Source organism: Pantherophis guttatus, chromosome 2 (assembly GCF_059756535.1).
Source record: "Pantherophis guttatus breed Tessera chromosome 2, ASM5975653v1, whole genome shotgun sequence".
In the NCBI taxonomy this organism is placed as follows: domain Eukaryota; kingdom Metazoa; phylum Chordata; class Lepidosauria; order Squamata; family Colubridae; genus Pantherophis; species Pantherophis guttatus.
The window spans coordinates 122,069,114-122,088,229 of record NC_142064.1 but is presented as its reverse complement, the minus strand read 5'-3'; the positions used below and the strand labels follow the sequence as shown (position 1 = coordinate 122,088,229).

Below are 19,116 nucleotides of genomic sequence, written 5' to 3'. Positions count from 1 at the left end.
CTGTCAACAATACTGAACAAGTCAGGCATGATATGAAACATCAAAAACATCTGCTAAGTTATCCAACCTTCTTTACACGGATGATCTGAAGCTGTATAGAAAAATACCATCTGAAATAAAATCATTGATCAACACTGTATATACAGCCAAGATACTTCAGTGGAGTTTGGACTGTACAAATGCATCACCTTTACCATCAATAGAAGAAAACTAGTAAACACTGAAAGAATCAAAATGCCCTATGGAAATAACATCAAGAGTCTTGGTGAAGAAGAACACTACAAATATAGCATTAAGTACACTGAAGTCAAGAAGGAGGTTAGAAATGAATACATCAAGAGAGTGAAGAAGATCTTAAAGTCAGCAGAAGAAATACTATCAAGGCAATTAACACCTGGGCAATTCCAGTCACTAGTTACATAGCTGGAATAAGGGACTGGATTCAAGCAGAACTAAAAGCCCTGGATATTAGAAGACCAGAAAAATAATGGCAATGAATCATGCTCTCATCCACGCAGCAACACTGACAGACTCTACTTACCAAGGAACTAGGTGGGTGTGAAACACTGCAAGTACACCAGACAGTCGAAGAAGACAAAAAAGGGCATTGTAAAAATATCTGAAGGACAGTGAAGAGAATTACTGAAGCTACGGTGGTACACCATGAAAGTTTACTGAATAGTAGAGAGATCAAGCTGGCCTACAAGAAAGACTAACGAACAATAGAAATAGAAATAAGACATGGCAAGGCAAAGTATTATATGGCCACTACATTAGCAGGCAAAGCAGATAACAACAAGAGCAGTGGCCAAGAGCAGGAAAGTTGAAGAAAGACATAGAGGAGCTAATTCTGGATGCACAAGACCAAGCCTCAAGAACAAATGCATACAAAACCAGAGTTGAGAAGACAGCAACAGACAGCAAATGCTATCTCTGCACAGAAGCTGAAGAAACAGTGGACTGCCTAGTTAGCTGCTACACATACTGTACAGGGGTGAGTTCTACTTACCTGTACTACTGGTTTGCATTGCGCCCTATGCATGCGCAGATCACCTATGATGACGTCCGGGTCAGTGGGCGGAGCCTCCCGCCGGTTTTACTACTGGTTCTTGCGAACCGGTCCGAACCAGGGGCAACCCACCATTGATTCTGTATTGAAAACAGCTCGACAATATAGCAACAACGGTGCATTGCAGTATCTGCAAGAAATGCCATTTGCTTGCAAACAAGAACTGTTGGAACTACAAATTAGATAAAGTCATAGAAAATGAAGAAGATGAAGTCCTCTGGTACTTTAAAATGCAAACATTGAAGCATTTGCCACACAGACTTAACAATTGTCAATAAGAAAAACAAAGTCTTTGGCAGTGCCTGGAGACAGCAGAATAGATGAGAAAGAACTGGGGGTGGGGGGATCACAAAATACAAAGACCTGCAAGTAGAAGTAGTGCAACTGTGGCAAAATAAAGCAAAAATAGTATCAATAATAATAGGTGCCTTGGGTGCAATCCCAAACCCTCCAGAGCCCTATTAGAACACCATCCGCATTGACAAAATCACCATCAGTCAATTGCAAAAGGCAGCATTACTTTTTAACGATGGACATCATGCAATAATACCTTTAACATCATCAAATAACACCTGCCTAGCCCAGGCCCCTCGGAAGTTAGATAAAAATGCCAAATGCAGTAGTCTAAACATCTGGCTGACTGTGCCACGAACCACAGTATACTATTAAACACAGGGCTGAAAACCAATTACCTTCCGTACCGGTTCGGAAGTGCATGCGCCATGCATGTGTGCTTGCTCCGCTTGCGCACACGCATATCATGTGTGCGTGTGGACCCTCTGCGCATGCAGAGGGTAAAAAACAGATTAAAACCAGGAAGTAACGATGACCGGGCGGGTGGGTGGGCGGATCCTTGTGCTGCCATCGCTACCGGTTCTCCGAACCACCCGCTGCCATCGCTACTGATTTGGCTGAACCGGTCCAAACTGGTAGCATTTCACCCCTGATTAAACAGACTTCAAAAACATAGAGCTGTCTGCTTTGCTCACATTTCCGCATAAGGACCAAAAGAGCCTGCGGAGGCAAGATGGTTTTCAGAGTCTTTTGAAATATAAGATCTATCTCAGGGTCAGGTTATTCAATGATGTGGGAGCTACTAAAGAAAAGACCAGCATTGCCTTCTGAACTGTAGCCCCTCTTTTGCAGGGAGACCAGACCCTCCCCAGCTGTAAAGATAGGAGAGGCAGAATCATATTTAGTAAAATGGTCATTGACATCATCCAGTGTTGTTCCAGGCAGGGCTTTATATGTGATAAACAGCACCCCGAATCAGGCTTGGAAATCTGTTGTCCATGAGACTAGTTACTACACAGTAGTACAGAAGAAAGCACAGGGGTTTCCAACCCCCACTTCATGGACCAGCACCAGTCTGCGGCATGCCAGCAACTGGGCCACGCAAACAAGTGAAACCCCATCTGCGGGATGCAGGCAGTATGTGAAACCACACCCCCTCCGGTCCATGGAAAAACCTCTCTCCACAGAACCGGTCCCTGGTACCCAAAAGGTTGGAGGCTGCTGCTGTAGCATATTTCCTTCACCAGGAATCTGGCTGTTGTATTCTGAACTAGTTGCAGCTTCAGGTTGTCTTCAAAGGCAGCCTCACATAGAGGGCACACTATTGCAGTAGTCCAGTCATGTAATGTTCTTGTCATCACCAGGGCCTCTTGGTTCAAATGAGTTCTAACTGGTGCACCCAGTGGGTAAAAAGTCCCTTTGCCATGGTTTGCATCTGCTGTTTAAGAAGGAGCTGTGACTGCAGGGAGACCCCCAGTTTATGGACTCGCTTCTTAAGGGGAAATATGGACCTGTCATTTTTTGCTGTCCCCAGCCTCCAGAGCCTCTCTAGGAGGCTAGGGACAGCAAAAAAGTCACTTCCTGTCCAACCGGACTTTTTTGCTGTCCCCAGCCTCCAGAGCCTCTCTAGGAGGCTAGGGACAGCAAAAAAGTCACTTCCTGTCCAACCGGAAGTTGGGAAACAGGCTGTTTCGGGCCTCCAAAGAGTGGGGAAGGCTGTTTTCGCCCTCCCCAGATGCATAGAGAGGATCTGGGGCCAGGTGAGAAAGAAAAACGGGCCTACTGGGCCATCGCGTGCCAGGAGCAGGGGGGAATGGGGGGTCACACGCATGTGGGGTGGGGCACATAGAATTATGGGTGCGGGCATGCGCGAACCTCCCCCTCTCCTGGCACACAATGGCAAAAAGGTTAGCCATCACTGTCTTAGAGCCTCAAAATGTTGCTTTAGGACTTCATGCTTTTCTGGGATGGGTTGTATAATTGGGTATCATCAGTAATTTGGAATGATGCCTCATTCCAAATCAATATAGGTAGTCTTTGACTTACAACCATTCTTTTAGTGACCATTCAAACTTACAATGGCACTGAAAAAAGTGACTTATGACCAGTTTTCACATTTATGACCATTGCAGCATCCCCATGGTCACGTGGTCAAAATTGGGATGCTTGACAACTGGCAACAGTTGTCAAGATAAATGAAAGTTGCACTGTCCTGGGGTCATGTGATCACCATTTGAAACCTTACAGGCTGACTTCCAACAAACAAAGTTAATGGGGGAAGCTGGATTCACTTAACAATTGCATTTGCTTAATAACTGTGGCAAAAAAGTCATATAAAAAAAGTCCCATATAATGGGACCAACTAACTTAACAACTGTCTTGCTTAGCAACAGAAATTTGGGGCTTTGTTACAGTCAAATGTTACGGACTATCTGTAGTTGTCCTCATCCAGTGATTTCATATAAGTAGTAAATAATATGGAGGACACAGACAGGAGGAAACCCTGTGGCAGTTCACACTGGAGCAATCATGACCTCTTTCTTCCCCCAGCCCAGGGGTGAAATCTAAAATTTGTTACTACCGGTTCTGTGGGTGTGGCTTGGTGGGGGGAGTAATGTGACTGGATGGGCATAGTCAACTTTTTTTTTTTTACTTTTAAAAGCATTTTTTCTACAACCTTAAGAGGTTGCAGAAAAAAATGCTTTTAAAAGCCTCTGACAATCAGGCAACTCAGCTGGGATCGCCAGAGGCTTTTAAAGGCATTTTTTTTTCTACAACCTCTTCGGCTGGAGAGGTTGTAGAAAAAATGCTTCTAAAAGTAAAAAAAAAAAAGCCTCTGATAATCGCACGGCTCAGCTGGGATCGCCAGAGGCTTTTAAAGGCAATTTTTTTTCCTACAACCTCTTCGGCCGGAGAGGTTGTAGAAAAAAGTGCTTTTAAAAGTAAAAAGAAAAGCCTCTGATGATCACACAGCTCAGCTGGGCATTGGGGGGTGGGGTGCAGGGATATTTGCTACCGGTTCTCCGAACCACCCGCCATCGCTACTGTATCGGGCGATCCAGTCCAAACCGGGAGCATTTCACCCCTGCCCCAGCCCCATGTCATCCAATATGATAGCATCAAGAGATGGTCTCTTCTGGAGGGGTACTATAATAGTATGTGGGAATGACCTTGAAAGACAGGAGACAAAACCATAGAGAGGGGGAGTAGAGGGGTACTTTCAGTTTTACAAGATTCTATCAGAGCCTTTATTGCTGGGGAGTGCTTCTTATCTGAAGTACCTTACAAGGCTGACATCAGTCTTGCAAGTGTAAAAGTACATTTCTCACTCCCTGCTTTACAATCCAAGAAACTAAGGAACATCTCTTCTGTTGGCCATTCTTACTGCAGATTCAGCTGGAGCTTGTCTGACCATTGTCCAGTGTGTGGGTTTTCCTCCTGTCTCCCAAGGTCATTGCCACATATCATTACAAGTAGAAACCACTACCTCCTTCAAAGTAGATGGAATCATGCCTTCCCTCAGAGAAGAATTTACCATCCCCTAAATCCAATAATAAACTTTCCACTCAGAAGTGAAGAGGGGTAATGGTTAATGGGGATGTGACCGAGAACTTTAACATAAGAAAAGGCATGAGACATGGATGTCCGTTGTCCCCTCTATTATTTATATTAACATTGGAAGTACTTAATAGAAACAAACAAGACTCAGAAATAAAAGGAATGCTAGACTTCTGGTAGCGCAATATTGGAAGAAGGAAGATTTGCCTACTATTGAAGAATGGACATTAAAAGTAGCGAATCTGGTGAAAATTTCAGCATATTTGAAAGATCATTCACAAGAAAGATATATATCGGAATGGAGAAGATGGACTGATTATATTCAAAACAAATATCGGACTAAAAAGTATCAAATAGCTTATGAATGAATAGAAGAATTAAGAGTATTGATGCTTAGTTAGTAAAAGGGGAGTTAAAATGTGAAGGGGGGGATAGGAATCCTTAGTTTATTAGCTTAGTTTAGCATATGATTGTCAATTGTATACCCTGTATTTTGTTCTGGGAAGTTCGGTGGGGGTGGGGGGGGGGAAGGAAGGGAGGGAGGGATGGGGAAATACTTGTAAAAAAATTTTTTGTTTTTTTTTTCTTTCTGTAAAACTCTTTAATAATAAAAAAAAGAAATAAAAGGAATGGAAATAAAAACAGAAGAATATAAGCTACAGGCATTTGCAGGTGACGTGATATTTATCACTTAGAAGAACCACAAGAATCTAGACCCAAGTTAATAAAAATAATAGCAGAGTATGGTGAAGTTCCAGGACTGAAAATGAATAAAGAGGAAACTAAAATACTAGTTAAAAATGTCACAGAGAAACAAAAAAAAAGAGTTTGTGGAAAAAATAGATATTCAAATAGTTAAGAAAATTAAATACTTGGGAGTTCAGCTAACTGCAAGATGCGCAACTATAAAAGAAGATAATTATATGAAACTATTACAACAAATTAAATTAGATTTGGAGAAATGGAAAACCTGCAGCTATCGTTGACAGGAAGAATAGCTACAATAAAAAATGAACATTTTGCCGAGACTGTTATTCTTATTTCAAACAATTCCAATATAAATTAGATTTTTGTGTGTGTTAACAACTAAACAAAATGATACTAAATATATTTGGCAAGGGAAAAAGCAAAAATAAGACTGAAACTGCTACAAGATATTAAAATGAAAGGGGGCCTTGGCTTGCCAGACTGGGAGCTATATTACCAGGCCTTTGCACTTGTCTGGGTGAAAGAATGGATAAACTTGAGGCATAAAAGACTATTAATTTTGGAGGGACATGATCTCCAGCTGGGGTGGCATGCCTTTTTATGGTATGGGAAAAATAAAATACATGGATTTTTTCAAAGGCACTTGTTAGAAATGCACTAATGTTAGTATGGTGAAAAATTAAAGAAAGACATTATATAAAAATACCAGTCTGGTTCTCCACAATAGAGGCACTGATTCATCTGAATGTGATTAATATGGAAAAAATTGTACGGTATAAGGACATTTTGAATGATAAAGGGGAACTTAAATCCAAACAAGAACTGATTAATCAAGGGATTGATCTAGCATGGTGGCCATAGTGCAAGTACAATCTAGATATGAGAAAGATGCAAGAATGTACGGTTTTTATAAACAACCAACAGAACTAGACCAGATGAAAAATTAATTTAAAAAATTTATAGCTACTTACTGAGTATTAAAATGGAAGAAGAACAAGTGAAAGAAGCAATAAGATGGGCTAAAAACTTTGGTTACCCAATAGAACTAGACAAATGGCAGAAATTGTGGGATAGACACTGTAAATTAACAATGTCAACGGCCTATAAGGAAAATCTATACAAAATGTTAGATGGCATTTACCACTAGCGAGGTTAGCAAAGATGTTTGAAAACTTAACAGCTAAATGTTGGAAGTGTAATCAGATATGAGGTTCATATTATCATACAGTATGTGGTGGACATGCCCAAAGGCAAAAAAATATTGGACTAAAATACATACTTGGTTAGAAAAAATGATAAAACAACACATAGATTTGAAACCAGAAATATTTCTGCTGGGGATATTACCAGAACAGTATAATAAAGGGAAGACATATTTAATTTTGCATGTAGTAACAGCAGCAAGAATAGTGTTTACACAACAATGGAAAAATGAAGAGGTCCCAACAGATGAAAGTGTAATAAAAAAAAAAATTAGAATGTGCTGAGATGGATAGATTGACACTTAAGATAAAAGAAAAGAAAGAAACAGAATACTTTTTAACATTGGCTATATTTTACCAATGGTTAACTAACAAAAACAGAGGTTAGAATTTAAAGAGATAACAAAAAATTATATTGAAAATATTATAAGATGGACAAACTAATTGTTTTATTATTTTATGATTAATATTGATATGTTTATTAAAATTACTAGTATGATTATGGTTATTGTTGTACTTTTACTCAAAATTAATTATGCCCAGACACCATGCTATTCAGGTAGATGTGGAATTTTTTATATTTTTAAAGAAAAAAATATACCAATATAATATATATTTTTTAAAAAGAGAGATATAAGAGAGACAGAGGAAAACTCTGGCAGGCTTTCAGGATTCTATTATTATAAGCTATAACAAGAAAATAAATGGCTAACACCAAATAAAAAGAAAGAAGAAGAAGTGAATAGGGGTCTAGATCCAGCCCACATGTAGTGGGGCATATACTCTGTATCCTATCCTATATCTTCTCTCTATGTATTTCTATATAATTATCTATCTATCTATCTATCTATCTATCTATCTATCTATCTATCTATCTATCTATCTAATATAACTCTTCCTGGATTCCACCAGCTAAAATGAATTCAAGATCACAGATTCTAGCCCTCTTCATCTCACTTGGCTTCACCCAACTAAGATCCACATCTGATGAAAGTGAGGGACTTCCCTTGTAAGGTACCCCACAAAAGCCTCTGGATGGCTGGAGGCCAAGTCATCCTTAATAGAGCCATTTGTTGGGAAACAGTGGCTGCACTAAACCCAGAGGAAAGCAGAGACTTTGCCATTCTTAGCACCAGTGTGTAGATCTTAACATGGGCACATACCTGTGCTTAGACACATCCATTTCATCTGCAACTTCTTGGTATATCAGGGAGCTACAGGAGATTGGCTACTAAGAAAAGGTCTAGCAGGAGCAATCCCATCCAGAACGGTGGCCATTTCCATATTCCAAAGATCAGCCAGTATAAGATCGCATTGTCACCAAATCACTGAAGCGCTTAATTACAGTCCTCTCAGAATGAGCTGTCAAACTGGGCTGCTCCACCTGTCCCCCTATTACCTCAACAATTGCTGCCTAAAGGAGACAATTAATTTTGCCTGGTACGGCCAGCCTGGAGGGTGAGGTTTAACTGACTTGTTTAAGGACCCTAATTCCTTCAGTGTCCTTTGTCTTTATCTTGGATTAGAAGACTGATGGTAACCTAAAGCCTCCTTTGATGTTTTTAACCCTTTGTTATGACTCACTTCGTAAGAAAATAATGGAAAGGAGAGAGAATTACCAAAATGACAGGCCAAGTTGGGATCCTGAGTTTCCTGTAACTTCTTATTAATGCTAGCTTCCCACAGCACGCTTAACATACCCAGTTAAAGACTTAGTAGATGCATTCACACCACAACAGTTTTAACCTTCGTTAGTTTAGTTTATTGTTATTGCACATAGTACAACAAAATTAAATGCCGTCTTCGGTGTTAGCCTGCTTTGGTTTGTTTTTCAATGGAGTGATATTATTCTATTATTTATTATTATTATGTATTTATTTATTGTTTTGCTATTTAGCATTGGGCACAACTCAAAAATAAATTAATTCAATAATCAGATTAAATGGGCTGGCCATACTGAGCTGTTGCTGGATGTTTCTTTTACCATCTATTAAGAATTCTTATTACTTCAGGCACAGCTGGGTGGGCTGTGATTTTTAAACAGTACTGTGCTCATGCTTTTGTTATGATATTAAAAAAGAACTTGAGCAATTGGACTAGAAAGCAATTATTATAATAAATAGAAATTGTATAGAACAGAAAGCGAGTAGAGTAGAGTACAGCTCAAGGTACTCTGCCATACTTAGTGCTGAATTAAAACAATAAATAAAAGCATGTCCTACAGAATATTATTTTCAAGAGTGAATAGTCACTAACAGTCCCAGAAAGATAGCTCAAAAGGGCACCTTGAAAAACTTGACATTCTGTGTTAGATCAAGACAATTTCATCTGAAATCAATTTGGACAGTTATGTATTCAGCACAATTAATGAAGTCTGTTTATTTGGGGTTTTATCCCAGCAAGAAAATTGGTCTTCCTTTTGTCTATTTATTTATTTTGGTATTTTGGCACAGAAACCTTTTGCTTCTCATGGTCTAGTGAGTGGCAGGAGTGCAGATCCTCCTTTTCCTGCCAATTTCAGTTTATAACCTTTCCTGCGAACAAGGATCCCTTGTTACTCAAAGCTGTGAAAACAGTCCATTTCTTTTTTACTTCCTCCCTTCTTTTATTTCCTAATGCCCTTTCTAGATCCCATCTGATTTATCCCCGGAATATTTAATTTCTTTCCCCACAGGCCAGGGCCGCACAGTGAAACCACGAGGGTATTTGAAAGAATCAGTGAAAGAAGCAAAGCTCCGAGGGAATTTGATGACAAATTAGTACAGTAGAGAATTATTGAATGATTATATTAATCCTTCAATGGAAGGATGCCCAAAGGAACCTATTACTGGGGGAGGATTCAAAGGGCTTTGCTAGCTTATCTTTCCCGTCCTATTTTTGTTAATTGGTATTATTCTGCTATTGCTATTATTATTCTGCTGTTCTCAAAAGAGACATGACCAGCTTCAAGACAGGGCCAAGGCATTCTGCTGCCTGAGGTAAAGCAGTAAAGGGCACCTGCTTCTTCAGGCTGATCCAAAAATCTTAACTAGCCACAAAGATGTTAGATTAGGACCAGGGACCCACGTTCAAATCTCCCCTCAGTTATGGAAGCTCAGTTCATGATTTTGCGTTATTCACTTCCTCTTAGTCTGGTTTGCCTGATAGGGCTGTTGTTATGGGAAAAATTAGAGGAAGGAGGGAGGATGTTGGCTTGAGTTCTTGGAGGAAAGGGAGGATGCCAATTAACAATTAAAAGATATAGAAATGAATAAACACAGGCTACTGTGGATGTGTGAAAGTCTGAAGAACTGGATGGAGCAAAAGACAATGGCAGGTAAGGCAGGAGTTCCCTTACCTTAGGTATCCTGTCTCAAATTACCTCACTTGGTTTGTCCCTGCATCAATTCTCAACAACTGGGGCAGAATCATTCTCAAAACCCCGTTCCCGTCCCGATGGATAAAAATGCCACCACAATATGCTAAATAAATAACCAGACTGCTCTCCTACAAGAAACAAAATTAACAGCCTAATGGTGAACAGGCTGCAGTTCCTCACCAAACTAGACCTTCCTTGCCAAGAGGGAAGCAGCCACCCGCTCTTTTGCAACCAGCACAACAGCTTCCCTGGTTGTGTTGGGATTACAACTCCTTCATTCACGGAGATTGGAGATTCTGTGAGCTGTAGTACCAACACATCCAGCAAGCACCAGGCAGAGGAAGAGGCTGGTGAGCAATAAAGGGAATGAAGAGAATGAAAGCAGAAAGCAGAAGAAATGAACGCAGATGCGAGGTCAAATTGCCCAAGGCCTCCTAGACTCTGGGAATTCATTTCACCGACTTCTTCGAGCTGCCCTCTCGACCAACTCCTCTTTTGAAATTTGGTCCTCCTCTTAGAGTTTTACCCAACTTTGGAATCTCAGTCCAGGCCACAAGTGGGCCTTCTCCCAAAAGAGTTTTAACGAGGGTCAGGTTGCCTGAAGAGCTTTCCTTCTTAACCCCACTTTTAAAAGATGCTGAGTTTGGGGGGGGGGGAATGGCAGGAAGCGAGAGACCACACAGTCATGTCCTTCTTTGATGTAAATCATGCATTGCAGCAGAGTTAAGTAATGGAGTTACTTAAGTATTCAATGGTTGTTGATACATCATGCCCTTCATTGCAATCTGGGATTGTTCAATTAATTCTAAAGCCCTTGACATTAAAGCAAGGAGAAATGGGGTTTCGCATGGGTGATTAAATAGATGAGAAGCAACTAGATGCCTTAAAAATCACAAGAGGTTGGCTAGGCATTGTGGCATGGTGGGGAGGGGGGAATGGAAGGCGGGGCCCCCAGTCACTATTGTCCCTCTCTGCTGCAAGGATTTCTTCTAGCACTCTTCCCTCTAATTCGGCCGCCCTCCCTCTCTGACTTTCCTTCAGGAGCTCTCTGAGAGAGATCCCAGCCGGGCTTTCTTCAATCCCAAAAAGAGAGCCGCTTAACAGTTATGCTGCTTAACAATTACCACAATCTTTCTCACAGCCTTTCTTCCTTCTGTGCCAGTGGAAGAACTGCTCGGGCTAGTTCAGATTACTTCAGAGAGAAACAGTTTGTAAGAACAAGCAGCAACTCCAGGGCTACGTTCCTTGCTGTTAGGTGAGGTGTTGGACCATGCAGGAGGCTTAGGAGGTAAGCAATTTCCCTGCATATTGTCTTGGGGCCAGGAAGTAGGGTTGGGGACGGTGCACCAGTGAGAATGCAAGACAGAGCAAAGGAATGGCCAAAAAGCATCAAGGAAGCCCAGAGGAACTAGAAGGAAGATGCTGGGCTCCAAATTAGCGGGCTGAGAAATTAGGTCAGCAAAAGGACCAGACAAAAAGGAGAAACTTTCCGCCTAGCTGCCTCCCCCTCCCACCTCCTGCATTCCGTCTCCCCCAGCAACTGCATCCTTCAGCAGCGGCATGTGGTACCCAGAGGCTCACTCACCCGCTTGCCTGTGACTGAATCGGGCTGTCTTCCTCTCGCTGGGGATTGGTGCCCAACTCCGACTATCAGCTGTTAGGCTCTGAAGTCCCAGATCCAAGGAGGGAGGTTGTAGGGAGAGCGGCGTGGGGCCGCCTACTTCTGAGAATGACAAGCAGCTCCCGATGGCCAATAGGGAGACGCGAGCCGCCCAGATGGAGAGCACCATTCGGTGAAGTGGGCAAAGGACGGGGGATGATGTCATGATATATGGAGGGGATGAGGGGAAGCGGTGACTTGGATTCCCTCCCCCTCCCTTTTTTCGGGGAAGAGAGGACGTTGCAGTTACTTGCTGGATGGGAGGGGGCGGGGGCTGAATGAATTTGGGCACCGGGTCGCTCTCTTGGATAAATGGATCTGTTGGATTTTGGCAGGCTTCCTCAACTCTGGCACACTCCGGATGGGTTGGATTGCGGACCTCATTGTCTAAGAGGGCTAGGAGTTCACCCAAGACAATTGAAAGCCACCAATTTGGGAAAAGGTTAGATTTGGGAACAGCAAAAAAAAAAAAAAAAGTGATCTAGTAAGGGCTGGGTGCTTACTAAGAATAACAGAAGGGTTACCTATGTTAGAGATAGCTTAAAGGGTACAGAAGATGCTCTTTCTCTGAGAACAAACTGTTTAAGAATAAAAATGATTAAAGAAGCTGTATTGAACTCAGTAAAACTTGCTTCTAACTTAATCTGCCTGAATGTGAACTAGGAATCCCGAATGAAACTGGAGCCAGGGAGAAGGGTGGAAAACACCAAAGCACAGATTTTCCCCACATTTCTATTATTTTACTCATATCCTAATTTTCTTCTTTGAAAAAGAGGCAAGCATTTTGGAAGTATAATGGGAGATAGCCTGACAGATAATAACTGATCCAAAGTTGCCCAGGAAAGTGTCATGCAATGGGGGCCTGGATCTACTTTACCCCATATCACCACTGCATTCAACAAGCCCATCTTTCTTTTCCATGCATTGCAATCATTTATGATGAAGAATTCTTGGAAGTATCTGAGTGCTAGCATATTACTATAAGAGTTCTGTGGTAAGTGCTGGGAGAGATTTAGATCAGGGATTTGACTACCAGAAACATTAGCTGGGAAGAGAGCATAATCTATGCTAACAAAGACCTTGATTATGACATTGTTCAATTTTAGAAACCGTTCCAGTAACTGTGAGATGTACAACAATGATGGGGTTGGAGATGATTTCATACAGATGACATCAACACATTTTGAAGATGATTTTCTTTGTCCTTCTACAGGGGTTTGATACGAAGGCTAGGCTTAAGGTCTGAAACTCCTAAGGTTACCCAATTTTATATGCCCTCACAGGAATTGGAGATATGAGTGGTCACTAATGCCAATGAAGTCCTTGCACAAACTAAGCAAAAGCATGTGGGACAAAGCCGGGCTCCTCAACCATTTGGGGACAGTAAACAAGCTTTAAATTTTAATAGCATGTCATAATGCTCTCACAAAATGGTTGCCATGGAGGACCTAATGTCACAAAGCACCCATTTAGCGACAGGTAAACCGATGAGGTCGTTCCTTGCTGCCTCCTCTAGTCCTCTTAGATGCTCTCTGAAGTCCCATCAGCAGCTGTCTTCTTCTTTTGAGCAGGAGATCACATTTCCAAATAAAATGCCAAGATGATTAATTAATGCCGTCTCCAAATAAAACTGTTCTTTGAGAACTTGCCTTGGAGTTCTGTTTGTGATGGGGTCGTCACTTGGAATCCTGACACTAAGCTGCTGTCACTTACTCTTTTTAGTTTCTAAAAATGCTTCTGGTGTTCAGATGAGACCCAGATGCATTCTTAGACATAAATCTTTCTGCAGATGTTGGCATTTTGGCTTCTTAGCGTGCTAGCTTCCCTTTAATTTTTATTATTATTGTAATTAAAACAGTAAAAAAAAATTAAATGGGCCATAGAACCAGAGACATGTCATAGAATATATTAAGAGCAGTCTTAAAACATGGGCTGCTTTTTGTCTGGGTTTAAAAGGCTACGGTATCTTGCATGAAGTTAGGAAATTAAATTATATACTGTTACTTAAAAATATGTGATGATGCTCTGATGTTTTTAACTTAGCATGATTTAGCATAATGCCTAGTAATGAATGGCTGTGGAAAGTTTCAGGTAAAATCTACAAGGGGCCTTTTATATGCAAAGCCAGGTACTCTATGTTAAACCAGCAGTCTATTGTAATGCCAAATTCCAAGGCCAAATGGTACAGATGAGTGGTTACAAAAAGTTCACTCGGGTGCTATAGCAGCAGTAAGATCCCTCCATCATAAACATGGAAGCATGGTTTAGAGCAGAGGTCTCTAAACTTGGCAACTTTTAAGGCTTGTGGACTTCCACTTAGCATAGCTGGCTGAAGAATTCTGAGAGTTGAAGTCTAGAAGTCTTCAAGTTGCCAGGTTTGGAAGCCCCCTGTTTAAAAGCTGGGAAGAAAAGGACACCTGAAGATAGACAAGTTTTGAAAACCATTGCTCTTAGCTTCTGAAATAACCTGCTATCCTCAGATAGATGATCTATACTACATCCATCAACTAGATCCAGAAATTCTAGATCTAGTTCTGGATGAGGAACAATCCTTGCTATCTCATCCAGGCTACTGGCTAGGAATTATGAGACCTGGTGTCCATTAGACTGTGAAGGTGCTGAGTTAGAAGGATATATTTTTATACTGTAAGAAAAAAGGGGTTGTATTTATGGAGGATCATTTTCTGCAGGATTGGATTTTATATTGCTTACTAAGTTCTCTTCAGTGATCTTTTTAGTGTTTTCCCACTCCTTCCCATTCATCTCTTTTTATTCTTTCCAGCTCAAGGAATTAAAGGAATTATATGATGGGATTCAAGACTATGTTAGCAGGACAGGTTCCTGAAATCGGAACAGAAAGAGACATGTTTGATGTTTGCATGTGTTTCTGATGGAAACTGAGAAAGGCAAAATCAAGTTTGGAAATGGGCCAGATTCAGACAAAATCCAATCAATTTTTATTGTGGTCATAGATCATCACAAAGAGATGAGGTGGGAAAAAAATATAAAATGTTTAAAATCGTATGTAGGTGTAAATATGAATGGTACAAAACATGTAAAAAGAGAGAATGTAAAAGGAAGGATGGGAGAATGAGAAGGGCTGTGAAGGAGAAGATTCCAGAATGAATGACACCCCCACCCCGCCACAAACATCTCTAGGGGAGAGTGGCTGACTCCTCCATTCTAAGCTCTTCTCCTTCCTCCTCCTGCCATGTGGCCCAGAGCAGAACTGCTTCTGCGGATTTGGGAAGAATAGCAGCAGCAGCTGTACTCCACAGGCATTCAGGTATGTATTCTGCTGCATGTTTTGCTGCTCATTATCCAATATTTTATGTATTTATGAATCTAAATAAAAGCAACTATGATGATGGCTGCCCTGAAAATAGCTCTGAGATTAAAACATTGCTTAAGGCCAGTCTAACTGAATGCCTTGAAGTGACATTTTATGATAAACTGGGTCAGTAGGAACTCTACCTGCCTGATAGTAGGTAGACTATTCCAGAGTTCAGGACCACCACAACAATCCAGGCTTTCAATATTATCCAACAAACCAAGCCTGATAGCATTTTTCTCAGTCCTGGCAGCTCTGAGGCTCCCCTTTGATCATGTAACACAGGCCTCATTTAGGTCCCAGCCTAGAATTATTAAATCATCACATCAGGGATTATCTGTTGTTTTTTTTCTGCTAAACCAACAAAAAGAGTGTGTCTCTTTTCAGACAACCTGGTCATGTGATCTGCTCCAGGGGTTTTATCCTAAGTCTGGACTTTACTCAGAAATTTAGTCATGCCCTTTTTCTTTTGGTAACTGTCTGGTACCCCCGCTGCCATTTCTCTTCCAGCATTTACTCTCTCATTTAGGATATGGTCTCAAATCAAAGTTAGAGTAAATTAGTTCTGTGTAAGCTAGCTCTGTATAAGGCTATTCTCTTCTCTTTTGCCCAACTGCTCCCACCCAAGCAATCATCCATAACCATTCACTGCAGCCCATTCCAGAAAAGGGTATGCTTTACAGCAGCGGTCCTCAACATTTTTGGCACCAGGAATTGCTTTCATAGAAGACCATTTTTCTACGGACCGGGGTGGGGGTGGGGGAAGGAGTGCATAACTTAGATCCTGCGCATGAGCAGTTATGCTCACCTGCCGCTCACCTCCAGCTATGCAGCCTGGTTCCTCACAGGCTGAGGGTTGGTCATGGCACCAGAGTTTGGGAATCCCTGGCTTACAGAGCCATAAGATGTTTTGTGGCGGAACCCCTGTGATCTTTCCCAATGCAATTAAATTAGTACCATTTTTTTTTCTGTCATTGGATCCCCAGCCCATGAATAAAGCAGATTTAAGTCATCCTAAATTGTACCTAGTGGTAAAGAACAATCTCTCCCCTTGGTGAACAGTATCAGATGATGTTACAAACTGGCTAAAGCCTATTATGCTTCACCATGCCTTATGGTTCTTAAAGGTTTAATGTGAACCCAAAGTGGTGAACTGGAGGAATAGTGAATTGATGGTACCAACCTCCCTCCAACTGCCTCCAAACAAAACAAGAGCACGTTGAAAATTGCATCTGTTGCATACACAGAGAAAGAAAAGCAAGGGAGTTTGGAAGAGAAAGAAATCCTAAATAAAAACACTGCTTGGGGCTCTGCACCTTTGTGACTCCAGTCCCATCAGCAACTTTATTCAACTCAAATTCCAACAGAAGGGAGTATGGGGAAGGGGGAGGGGAGCCCAAGAAGGACTCTAAAGCTGATGGACAGAATCTTGCAGTAAGATCTGCTCCGTTCCTGCTGTTGTGCTGTGATTAGCCAATGCTTTTCCTGCCAGCTGCAGTACAGGCAGAGGATAACAAAGCTGGGGGACTTCAGCCAATCACTTTGCCTATCATATGCCAAGCATCATTTGGCAATGACTCAGAGCAGGCAGGCAATTCCATGCTGGTAGAGTTTTCTGCTGACCCGAGGATTGGTGGACAGCTGAGCAGTGGGGAACCCCCCTAAAAACTAGACAGAAACATTCCCAACCCCAAGACTCCTTGTCAATTTCACAGCATTTTCTTTTTTGAATTTTTTGTTTTTATTTCTCATACTCATAATGTAAACGTACATTCTCTTATACATAATTGGTCATACATATACATATTTTTCTTAACAAAAGCATAAAAATAAGGCATTTTAATTACATTCGGGGTTGCTCTTCTACCCTTTCTTTTCCCTCGTTTCACAACAAGCCTTCTTCTTTCTTTCCCTTTCCTCCCTCCTCTCTTCTCCTACTTTCTCCCTCTTCTCCTTCCTCTTTCCTACTTTCCCTTCCTTTCCCCACTCCTCCCCTCTTTTCCCCCTTTCTCACCTTCTCTCCTACTCCTGTCCCCTGTCCTTTCTTCCTCTCCTTTCCCCTTTCCTCTCTTTCCCTCTCCTTTCCTTACTCCTCTTTCCTTTCTTTCTCCTTTGTTGTGGAATATTTTCCTTGTTTGGTATCCAAGTAAAATTGAAATGAAATCAAAAATAAAGTATATATTATTAGAATATTGGAGTTGCTCAAATTTCACAGCATTTTCCAGTGGGGGTCTAGTCAGTTTTGCTTTCTAGTCTAATGTTCAAGATTTCTGGGCCCACATAAAATACCAAAAACCTCTAGTAATAAAACGAGGAAAGGAGAGGGGAATAGAAAGTCATGCAAGAGTTATTGTTCAGAGTTATATTATAACTGCAGAGGAGGATTTGGACACGGTCCAATAGTCCAAATCAGAAATGACTTAATAGCTACACTCTTCCTTATGACTACCTCCAGAATTATGCCCTTTCCAGGCAGCAAATGACATCAACATTTGGTGCCCTCCAGATGTCTTTGATTTCAATCCTTTTAATTCCTAGAAAGGGATAATTCCCAGCATGCTATCTGGGAATCATTATCATTGAAGTCCAGCAGATCTTAAAGATCTCTGGATGAGGAAGGTTGGGGTAGAATTTAATAAATAGAACATGCAATGGAATCCCTGAGGAGAAGGGATTTGCTATGAGGGCGAACATTCACACGTGCTTGTAGTTGTGCTCTAGGTGAAAAAAATTCTGTCACAATCCGACATGGGAGGCAGAGCTATTGCACATCACTTCGGACGTAACATGCGAAAGTGGAGACAAACATCATGTTTAAATGGAAGGCATGGAGTAAAGTTGAACCTTTCCTTCAAATGCTAATAAAATAATCTACAAACTCTTCCACTGTGGCACATTGTTGCAGGTATCTCTTTCAGTGGCCAGATTGCTCTATTCCTGTAAAATGGGGAGTGATGTAGCAATGGAGGAAAAACCCGGGTCTTCTCCATGTTTGTCAGCCCTTCGATATTTCAATATAATCAAGTAATACTGAAGATACCACAGGAGCTACTGGTACTCTATTATTAAAGGATATAATGATTATAATGACAGAATATTGAAAGTCTGACAAAGGCTTTCATTCCCCCATCTCTTATTCCAAGAGAATCTCTTATACACAAAACAAGGCAATCTTAAATTTCCTTCTTAGTCTCTTCTAAGTTTACCTAATGATTTTTTTTCTTCATGGCCATCTCCATGCTTCTCTACAATGTTCCAGAGTTCCAGTCTTTGCAGGAATGGTTTTAATGGTCTGTGAGAATGTCCCTGAGAGGCAGGAGGAGGAGGAGGGGAGGAGGAGGAGGAGGAGGAGGAACAGAAGGAACAGAGATGCGCTTTCACATTTATAAGGTTTTGTTACTGTAAAGGCAGCATTAGTACTCATGGTTAGTGCTTCTGGTCTGGATTACCTCTAAGGGCTAACAATGGTTTTCCCCTGGACTTCATACAACCCAGGAAGTATCCCAGCTTCCTGACTGAAACAATCCCCCACCCCCAAAGCTGGTGACACAACTGTTCTTTGCCTAGCATAGCAATAGACCAGTAGCTTTCACTGCCTCCTCATATTTCCCACCATCTAAGCAACTATGCCAGGAGAAAGAAAAAATGATTTCAGCTTTTCTTTGGACAGATGGTGATGATGTGCCTTTCAAATGTTTGGAATGGCCCTTGATGCACTAATATTCATTACTATCCTTTCCTGCCCCCTTCATCACATGACCTCACATGACCTATAAAAGTACAGCATGACTCAAAAACTCCCTATCAGACTAATTTGGGCAGCTATCAGATATATGGCTCTTACTCCTGCTGTAGCTTGTTCTATGAGGATATAAGATTCTACAAATGCTTTATAGCCTTCTTTTTACATTTCCTCAGATACATTCTGACTTTCCC

General features: G+C 41.3%; 1 protein-coding gene across 2 annotated transcripts in view; it reads right to left on the bottom strand.

Moving 5' to 3' along the window:
* LOC117675393 (leucine-rich repeat neuronal protein 1-like) overlaps positions 1-11,983 on the bottom strand; it is a 37,710-nt gene extending 25,727 nt beyond the window's left edge. The window contains exon 1 of one of the 2 annotated variants that reach the window (XM_034433967.2): positions 11,775-11,983. The gene's annotated coding sequence lies outside the window, so the exon portion shown is untranslated. Of the gene's footprint in view, positions 1-7,994; positions 8,034-11,774 lie in introns of those variants that run through there. The other variant, XM_034433969.3, reaches the window with a different exon arrangement.
* Positions 11,984-19,116: the final 7,133 nt, after the last annotated feature.